Raw genomic sequence first — 10,052 nt, 5'->3', positions numbered from 1 at the left:
AATGATTTAATTTCCCCACCCGCATTCTAAAACTATCATTAACAGGGATATAAATTATTTCACATACTTTAAACAATTCATCTCAATGAAGGATGAAACTTAAAATTTTGAACTTATAAATCAGAACCAAGGCAGAAAACATGCCACTGACTAAATATATGAGAGTTCAATATAATTTTCTCTTAGCTACATTTTTTCTGGGAGTGCAGAATTAATTACTAAATTAAATAAATCCCAATTAATTTTGAATGTACATAATATAAATAATTGCAATCACAGTTTGGATACCAATACTGCATTGCACAAAAATTTATGTTTGTTTTCATTTATTTAATCACTTGTTCTTATTAGAAAAGATCAGTGGGTTATTTGGAGTCTAACTTATGTCTCTAACATGTTCTGAAACATAAAAGAAAACTAATAAATATTGCAATAGTACTATAAGTCAAGATAACAGTTTTGAAATAATAAATATTTATTGAATTTTAATTTAATATATGCAGCATCCCAGAACATGTAGTGAGAAAAAAATGAGACAGCTTGTTCAGCCTTCCTTTCTAGTAAAATGGAAATAATACCTTCCTCATGAGATTGCAATAGGATTAAATGAGACTCACAGGAGAGCCTGTCATTTGTTTCAGATGCATTCCCTTTCTTTCATCTGGTGTGCTAATTATTTCAGGGGCTTTACCTCTGCAACTTGTGTGTTTCTCAAGCCTTCATGACTCTTGGCTTCCAGCTAGGCTTGGCCAATGGCTGTCCTGGCGGGAGACTGGAAGTTGAGAGTAAGGTAGAAACTAGGATATTCCTCCCTCTTTTCCTCTGCTCTAATCAGAAGCTTCAGAATTGCCTCTGGCTCCTTGGTGGTTTCAGTTTCCACTGGGCAGCACTAATTTCTTTGGATCCCAATTAAAGAAATCATGTTTAGGAAAGTGCCATTATAGTCATAAATTGTTATGCAAAATATTGTACACCAATATATAAATTTTAGCTTTTAATTTCATTCATAATGTAACTTGGAAATATTTATCTCCCTCTGACTCCACATTCTGAAACCAGTCATTACTAATGTGGCATTTTTCCAGGAATTTATCATCCTAATCACCCCCTCCTTATCTGTTAATGTTCTTTTTAGATATAAATTATTATTAATAGAATTAATTCCAATAATTCAGAAGTAATGTCAGTACTTCAGTATCTCAATTCCCAATATGAGCAGCAATAATGTTGTTAATAGTTAAACAAATTTTTTACCCTCCTGCTCCATGATCATATCCTATCCTGTTTTCACTTCCTATTCATTTCCATTTTTTTGCTGTTCTTTCTCTTATTCTCCCACTTTCTTTCCTTGCTTATAAACAAGAACTGTTGCCATCTGTCCTGCCAACTTAACAGGGTGTGTAAAGGCAAAATAAGCATCTGTATCTATTAGTGTTTTGTAAACTGTAAAGATTTATTCACATATTAGTGTATCATTTTGCACCAGCTCTTTTTCCTTTCCCCATGCATGCCACTTAATTTTCCCAAGGTTCATTCTTAATGCTTTTCACTTTGTCCTACAGAATATCTTAGATTGCACATTGATTTTATATGGATAAATCTCAATTCTCTTTCTAATTCTGAAATGATTGGCAACTATCTACTCCCAATTCTTACTTGAACTTTCTAGCATCACCTCATTTTCGTAAGGTCCAAAATCAAACTGCACTATTGCTCAAAAATTGATATATTGGGCTCCCTTGTCTGTCTAAAATATTGACATAACTTTTTGCTCCTTTTCTCTTTACCCTTACCTTCAAACACCCAGAATTGTTGATTCTTCTTTTGTAATGTGTCTTTTGTACTTTGTTCCTTTTGCTGTTTTCAGAGTTATGCTGTTATTTTTGTTGATTTTTCCTTGTAACATTTATTTTAAGGACTTATTGAATGTGTACAATTGTTTTGCATTTATATCAGTCGAAATCAGGCAGGAGATCACAGCTGATGTTAGTTAGTTCCACCTGAAAATTTAAAATGGGATAATAGGTGTGGACGAGCTGAAAAGACAACAGAAAATGTTGTCACAATCCAGGAATTAGTAACAGCAGGATGCTGCCACCACCCTGTAGGCTGGAGGAAAGAGGGGGGCAGAGTTCAGTCCTCTTTTATTAATATTATAACTGAAAGTACTGAATTTAATTTTAGTCACCACATTATAAGAAGGATATTAAAAGTTAAGAAGATGGCTATTATGATAGTGAAATGGCTGGGAAATGTCAAGTGAATAATCTTTGAGAGAACTATAATCATTTTGCCTAAAGAATAGGTGGAGTGGTGGCAATGGGAAGGCTATATCAATACTTGTACTTGTCTCCAAATACTTAAAGAATATTAATGGAAATGTGTATTTTACTTTTATTACACTAGGAGAGCTAAGAAGCTTATGACATTGATTTTGGTCAATGTGAAGCCTGATTTTAGAGTAATTAATGCTGCCTCAAAATATGCTTTGCCTTGAAAATAATGAATACACTATCACAAACATGATATTAGAGTATTCACACAGAGGTTGAATTTGAAGCAAAGGAAAAATGTTAGCATTGTGAAGGAGTAAAGCAATTAACTTAATAAATTCTTGCCAAATTTTAAGGTTTAACATTGATGAGGAAGAGTATCAAATAAGTGCAAACTGAGTTGTTAAGATTTTCACATGCTGCAGAAAATTAAAAATTAATATCCCCTTTTTTGACAAAGGATAATTTCATCATTGACTTCCATGAATGCATTTATTTAATGCATTTATGTGTACAAAACCATGTTGGCAAATAGAGCCATTGGTATCGATTACTAAAATAAGGAGAAAAATCAGTACAGGGAAGTAGCATCAGTATCAAATGAACTTTTGCAGGCTCTAGAAGTAGCCAAATATGCTTACATGCACTGAAGACAGAATATTGTTCTAGAGAAACAAAGATTTTACTGTAAAATGGGATAATTAGGTGATAGAAATGATGCAAAGAAGAGTGTAGATAGAGACCTAATCTTGCCAGTCAAGACAGAGTCAATAAGGAGAAAGGATGTGGCTCTAGTAGCAAGATTTAGGTCTCATGGATCTTAAATTTTCCCACTGTAAAATTGGCAAAGAAGCCAAAACTCTCCTTCCCATTTGCAATAAAAAATATCACACTTCCATTTGGCTTCACTTCTGAGTGCTCCTGGGCTTTTCAGCTTTATTTTGCATCTTGTCCCAGCACATATATTCTTCAGGGATAAACCACAAGGAACTTCATGAAAAAGGCAGGTTGGAAGCAGGCTGGGGAGGACCAGACATGCATTTTGTAGACATATGAAGAAAGGACGGAAAAATAAATAAATATGCACACATACACGTACATACGCTGATTGTGTTAGGAAGAGGAGGGTAGAGTTGACTTCAGTCTTCAGTAAATAGAGTTCTTATTTCTGAGAATGGCAAAGGTAGATGGTGATTTTGTGTTGAAGAGAGCATGGCTGTTGTAAATAAGCACTATGAGAAGTGCATATAGTTGAGTAAGAGGATTACTGAGCATCACTCAGGAAATGATTGAAGATAGAACATGTAACATTATAACAGGTCAGAATTTCATGGCTTGCCATTTTCCCCTGTTAAAATTTTTCTTGTCTGTGTAAGGAAAAAAGAATGCAAACAAAACTGATATTTAAAAAGCAATCAAGTATTTTATTAGTAGGAAACTATTTCTTCACAGAATTTATTTTAGGAGGCAGTTGGGAATAAGGGAGTTTTGAGAGGTTTGGATAAGGAAGGAATAGAGAAGGAAAGATACACAATATAGAGATGAAGGGACAGTTCATGTTCAGTGGATTGTCAACTCTAACACAATAACATATTAACACATGCATTTTAAAAAAGCAAAGTACAAGAACATATTCTAAGGCAAATATGAAAATATTTTGTTTGCTTCATCTTCCCCCCCCCCCGACTCAAGTCAGTGGGTTTACTATGACAAGTTAACATTAAACTCATAGATTTCTTTAAGCAAGCATTGGTTCTGATAGAATGTGGCAAGATTGATAGAGAAGAGGTTGGAGAGATCGCTTCTCGGCCTTTTGGCTAAGATCAAGTGGAGAAGAGGTTGGAGATACTCCTGTCAACTTGTGTAAACAAAAATTTTCTTTATAACTTAGTTTGCACAGACTTTACCAGCCCCTAGAACATTTCCATTGCATATAGGTATATGTATTAGACTCATTTAGATTACTTAAACCTCCTTTAAAAATATAATTGTCCAGTAGTACATTTTGATACCTTTTCTGTATGCTCTGGAAAAAAAAGAAGACTCTACTATCAAAAATAAAAACATTAAAAATGTTAATAGTTGTTATATTTGTGTGGTTGGATTTGGAACTTTGAAAAAATCTTCATTGTGCAGTCTATATTTTCCAAATTCTTTGAACATACTTTCTAGAAAAATATTAATATTTAAATGTGTATATATAACATACTCTCTCTATATGCATGTGTGTTTGTGTATGTATATAAACAGGAATATGAATGATAAAATGGATTCTATATTGGAGACTAGTTCAGTGAAACGTGACAAAAATGGCAAGGGTTCCTAAAGTTTTAATGTACAATGATGTGACTCCAATCTGGATGAATATAAAGTGTAGTCATAATTGGGCTAATGGACAGAATAATGTGGGATGTTCAGCAACTATTTAAATAAGTGTGAGGGAACCAGAAGAAAGGAAGTTTTTGATTCTAGGAGCAGAATACCTATTCAAAATAGGGGAGGGCGAGAAGTGTTCTATAATAATGTTGATAAGATTGAAGCTCTCCTGGTCAGTAGCTGGTGTAGAGTGCAAAACAACAATGAAAGAAGGGAAAGACTAATCCATTAAAAGACAAGGGAAAACTAATCCACACTAGATAGATTATCTATCATGAGCAAAAGCATGGTGATTAGAAACAGAAGTTAAGTTTTATAGAAAAAAAGTAATGGGAATCAGTTTCAACAACAGTAAAGTTTGCTTTTTTCATACATTTCTGAGCCTGTCTATAAAGATAAAGTAACTTTCAGACTTCTGGAAACTGATACATCTTTTATATCAATCTAGAATAATTGACTCTGGATAGTTAGAGTAACAAAAACAATTAAATTAGAGGAAATGGCAAAGTAATTTTTGCGTTTAAGTGATATCTGCTTATACTCCAAAAGTGTGTGACTACATAGAATCATGGTCATGCACCAAAAGTAAGAAGTTAAATGATTTAAACTGTCGTTGTTATGTCATTAATGGGCTTTTTTCTAAAAGAGCGGACTAAAGTAGGAGGAAGCTCTTTCAAAACTCATTAAAAGAAAAGCATAATTATAGTAACTTCAGTTTAGAATATAAAGGCTAATTCCAAAAATCCAAAAATTCCCTGTTGGAATTTATCTTGAAAATGTCAGTCTGTTATGAAACAGTATGGTTGCCTATGTGAAGAACTGTGTTCATGCCAAACCAACTAGTAGGCAGATCATTAACAAACTGTATAAACAGAGAAGCAAAATGATGAATCCCCTAAGGAGATAAAGTATTTATATATCTTAGCTCAGAAATTTATTTGTGTTCAGCCCAACAGGTAGTCCCATACAAAGAAACCATCTGTTCAGTGAAGTAAAACAAATTTTGGGTTTCAAATGATATAGACTACAACAATCCTAATTCATGTGAATGTAAAAGAACATCTTCTCTTAACTAACACTAAGGAAAGAAAAAATATTTTCCTTGGGGCAATTGGTTATGATGTATGTAGACTAGCCTGAAATGAATAGGCTACTATAGCATGTTAGAATATGTGAATGTAAAGGAGATTGCCAAACAAGAAATTAATCCTATCTTTCCATCCTAACTGCCCAGGTCAGTTAGACCACAGTGCAGAAGGTTAAGTTAATCATAATCCTCTGTTCTTAGAACAATATCATAAGCACCCAGGGGGACCCTCTCTTGTCTATTAATTTGATTTTATTCACATATAATTCTCCCCTCCATTTCTCATCCTACTACAGACAATTCAGGTAAATTCATTTGTTCGTGTAAAATGTGCTTAGTAATGTATGTTTTATTAACATACATCAAGGTAATTTGTACTGTATCTCATTTTTTTTTTATTTCATTGAGACATCTTTTTTAAGTTCAATTCATGTGACTAAACTATGTCAGTCAATTACTTTTAACTTAATGGTATACTATGATATTTTCCTCTACCTTTTACCTAGTGTCCTTCCCAGGATAGATACCTAGATTCCTACCATACGTTTAATACTTACCACAAACATTATTGCAAAGAATATTTTTTTGTGCACAGTCCTTAATCTATGTGAGAGAGAAAAAATATATATATATAATGGAATTTCTTGTTCATAGCGTAGGGTATGAGATTATTTTATTTTTAGCTTGGCTATTGTCATATTGCTTGCTAAAATGACTGCAACTGTTGACATTCCTGATAGGAATGTTTTTATGTATCAACATCCCCACAGACAAATAGCATTATCCAGTTTTCTAAGTTTTTGCAAATAAGTGTAAAAACTGTAGAGTGTGCTTAATGTATTCTGTCTAATCTCTTTTCTATCTATTTCTGTCTATTCACTTTTTTTCCTGATTACTAATAAGCATGATTGTCCCTTCACATACCAAGTAACCTTGTGGTTTTACTTTTGAGTGAATTACCTAGTTGCCAAATTGTACATTGAAATTAAGAATGTCTTGGTAATATGAAGCTTTAATGATAATCTTAAGGGAAGGTTGGATGCGAGTGACTATCCAACAGCATCATTATTTAAAATGATGCAGAACCAAAGATGATGCATTGCCTAGCAGTTAAGGGTACATTGCCTGAGTCAGGATCCCTATTCTCTATGCCTTGCTAGTGGTATCATCTTTGCACATTGTGGCAGTGTTTTGTCTTTTAAAAAGTAGGAATTACATTAGTAACCACTTCATAGAGTTCTTGGGAGGTTAAATTAAATAATATACAGAAGAGACTAAAAATAAAGTCCAGTCCTTTTGAGCACTGAATAAATCAATGTTTTAAGAAAAATTTCCCCTCAATTTTTCATTGATAATTTTATGTTTTTCACATTTTGAACAGTTTTACCTACTACATAATGTTATCAAGTAAATTAAATATTAATGAAGGGACATAAATTGCATTCAGATGAGCTTCAGATATTCACATCAGCCTCCTTTGACCATTTTGCTATGTACTAAGTTTTCTGTCTTTCTTTCATAGCTCAGGTAAACAAAGCTCACCTCAGAACATGAACTGAAAAGCCTAAAACCTGTTCTCTGAGCATCTTCTCTACATTTGTGAGACGTTCTGATTAGATAAGTTTATTTAAAAGGTTACCAGGACAATAGTTGCTATCTTAAAAGTTAACTAAATAATGTACCCCAGAAAGGCAAGCCATTCATCAACCATTTGTAAATTCATGCATCTCATTCTCCCTCCACCCCTGCTTTATTTATCTTCAGCCATTTTTTTAATCTATAAGCAAAATATTAGTTGCAAATGTTAATATCTCTCGTTCCTAATTGGATGAAATTTGCCACCTCTAGCTATGAATTTAGTTCAAATATCTCATGTCTTATGGTGCTCATAAATTAAATGTGTTCAGGGAAAACAATATAGAATTATGGACCACTCTGCAAAAATCTGTTTACGTAGTTTTGTGAGCAGCTGTTGAAATTCTAAAAAAAACAAAAAATGTGCACTTTAATAAGGGTGAAGGATTTTTTCCTCAGCATCAGTAGGAAAAAAAAGAATAATTGAGAAAACTTTGTCAAAGAAGCATATTTTAAGGCCAACAGCTTAAACAAAAGTGAAATTTAACCTGTTGTCTCAATAACAAGGGTTTATTTTAGAGCTTTTGTTTCAGTAGAGATATAATTTGTTAAACATTTAACATACTTCTAATTAGTTACATGTTAATTCCTGTTATGAAAATTGAAATATTTCATTCTTACAAAACTAAGAAGGAAACAAGAAATAGTCTTTATGAAAGTATGAAAATTAGGTCCTGTGGCTGGCCAAAACCCATGATTTAATTGACCAGGAAATGTCTTAATGACCATACAGATACCTTGCTGGTTTTCAATATCTGATTATTTTGGTACTGGTTTAAAAAGTTGAGTAACATTATTTGGAAATATAGTCCTGCAATTTAAATTGCATTTGAGTTGTTCTGGATAGCAAGGGATATTTTGAAGATGTATGTTTGATTGTCACTGGTTTTACTTTACTTTTATTTTATTCTATTCTATTCTGCTTTTTTCTGTTTTATTTTATGTATTTACTGATTTATTGATTTGTTGCTCCTCTGTAACCAGCAACGCCCCACCATGAATCACTTCCTATATATTATTGACATATAGCTTTCCATGTCCTATATAGTATTGATTTATATTCTGCTTTGTGTCCCCTTATATTTAGTGCTTTCAGTGCATATGTATAAGCATATGGATTTATACTTGTATAGGTAGAGAAAAAATATAGTTCAGTAAGATAAAATATTTGAATTAGGTGATAAATGGAATAATAAATGGAGGTAGGAAAGTATGAGTATATTTACTAGAAAAAAATGTATGCCAGGCAGAATCATATATATTGTAGGTAAGAGCACAGATTTGGAGTTAGACTAAATTAGGTTTGAATTCCTTTTTGCAAATTTGCCTGACTTTGGACAAATTGCTTCAATTCTTTAAGGTTCATTAGTCTCAAATATAGATTGATATATCAGTACTTGCTTCACAGAGATGATGTAAAAAAAACCCAAAAAACAAATTTTAAACTGACCCAAAACCTTTATACCTGTATTTAGAGTACAGTAAATGTTCAGTAAACACTAAATATGATCATGATGATGATGCCTTATGCATTTCATATAGGATTTGGCTTTATGTTTTATTGTAGCAAACACTTAAAAATAGTTATTAAATTTTTTTATGTTCATGAAATTAAATGCAACCAAAGCCCTAGTAAAACACAACTCTGTTCAATAAAACAATTAACATTCTCTAATGCATTCTCACAAAGTCAGTGATAAATATTAGAATACTTACTACAATAACACCCTTTGCTATAGGCTGATGGCTAAAAGACAAATTGCAATTTTGTAAAAGAAAATGGGAGTGGGTTTGGAGGGAAGATCTGAAAGAATAGAATATCTTCCAAATAGTCCAAATAACAGATTGAATAAATCCAGAGAGTTATCATAGCTTATATAAAAGAATGGATAATCTAATTTTTCCTCTTTTTGAGATTTTTGGTGTATGTCAAGTGGCCAAATATTTTTGAGGTTAGAATTTTCTAGTAATCATTGAAACCATGTTATGTCTTGTAATGCCAAGGCATAGGATTTAGTGTTAATCTGAAAGAATAAGGTAGGCCTAATGTTGTCCTAATATTTACAAAAATACCAGTTTGTGTAAATTTAAAAGCAAGGTGTCAGGGAATTCCCTGGTGGTCCAGTGGTTAGGACTCTGTGCTTTCACTGCTGAAGGCCCGGGTTCAATCCCTGGTTGGCGAACTAAGATCCTGCAAGCCACGGTGCAGAAAAACAAAATAAAGAATTAATAATAATAGTAATAATAAAAGCAAGGTGTCCCACAACCCTTTTTCCTGTTCTCTCCTTGTCCTTTATTTTCCTACCCATAGAGAGAAAACAAAGAAACAAACAAATCCAATAATATATAAACAGATACTCCCAGAGTTATAGAATGTTCTCAGAGTTACAAGCGAAGCCTATTAGACTTTCTAGCCTCATAAGTTCTGTGAACCACCAAAACCCATTCAAAGAGAGGTTAATGGGTTTTGACCTAATCAGTTCTTCCAAGGTCCTTTATGGTTGCTCTGAAATGGCATAAGTGGTTTACAAGTACCTGATGTCAAATTAAAGCTATTTTCAGTGTCAGAGGAAAAAGAAGTCTTAGGGTCAGTTGGAGCCCTATTAAACTGCTTAGGCTGTTCTAGAGAAAAATGAGAGAAAATAAAAATTCCATGGGAGTTATGAATTGCCATAGAAGAA

At 32.9% G+C, this 10,052-nt stretch overlaps 1 pseudogene; it reads left to right on the top strand.

The window, feature by feature from the left end:
- Positions 1–4,070: 4,070 nt before the first annotated feature.
- LOC114902443 lies at positions 4,071–4,230 on the top strand (annotated as a pseudogene).
- Positions 4,231–10,052: the final 5,822 nt, after the last annotated feature.

The sequence above is a fragment of the Monodon monoceros genome, unplaced genomic scaffold, assembly GCF_005190385.1.
Source record: "Monodon monoceros isolate NGI ecotype Baffin Bay Population unplaced genomic scaffold, NGI_Narwhal_1 Super_Scaffold_1, whole genome shotgun sequence".
In the NCBI taxonomy this organism is placed as follows: Eukaryota; Metazoa; Chordata; class Mammalia; order Artiodactyla; family Monodontidae; genus Monodon; species Monodon monoceros.
The sequence above is the reverse complement of the archived record's forward strand: the minus strand, read 5'-3'. Positions and strand labels throughout refer to the sequence as shown.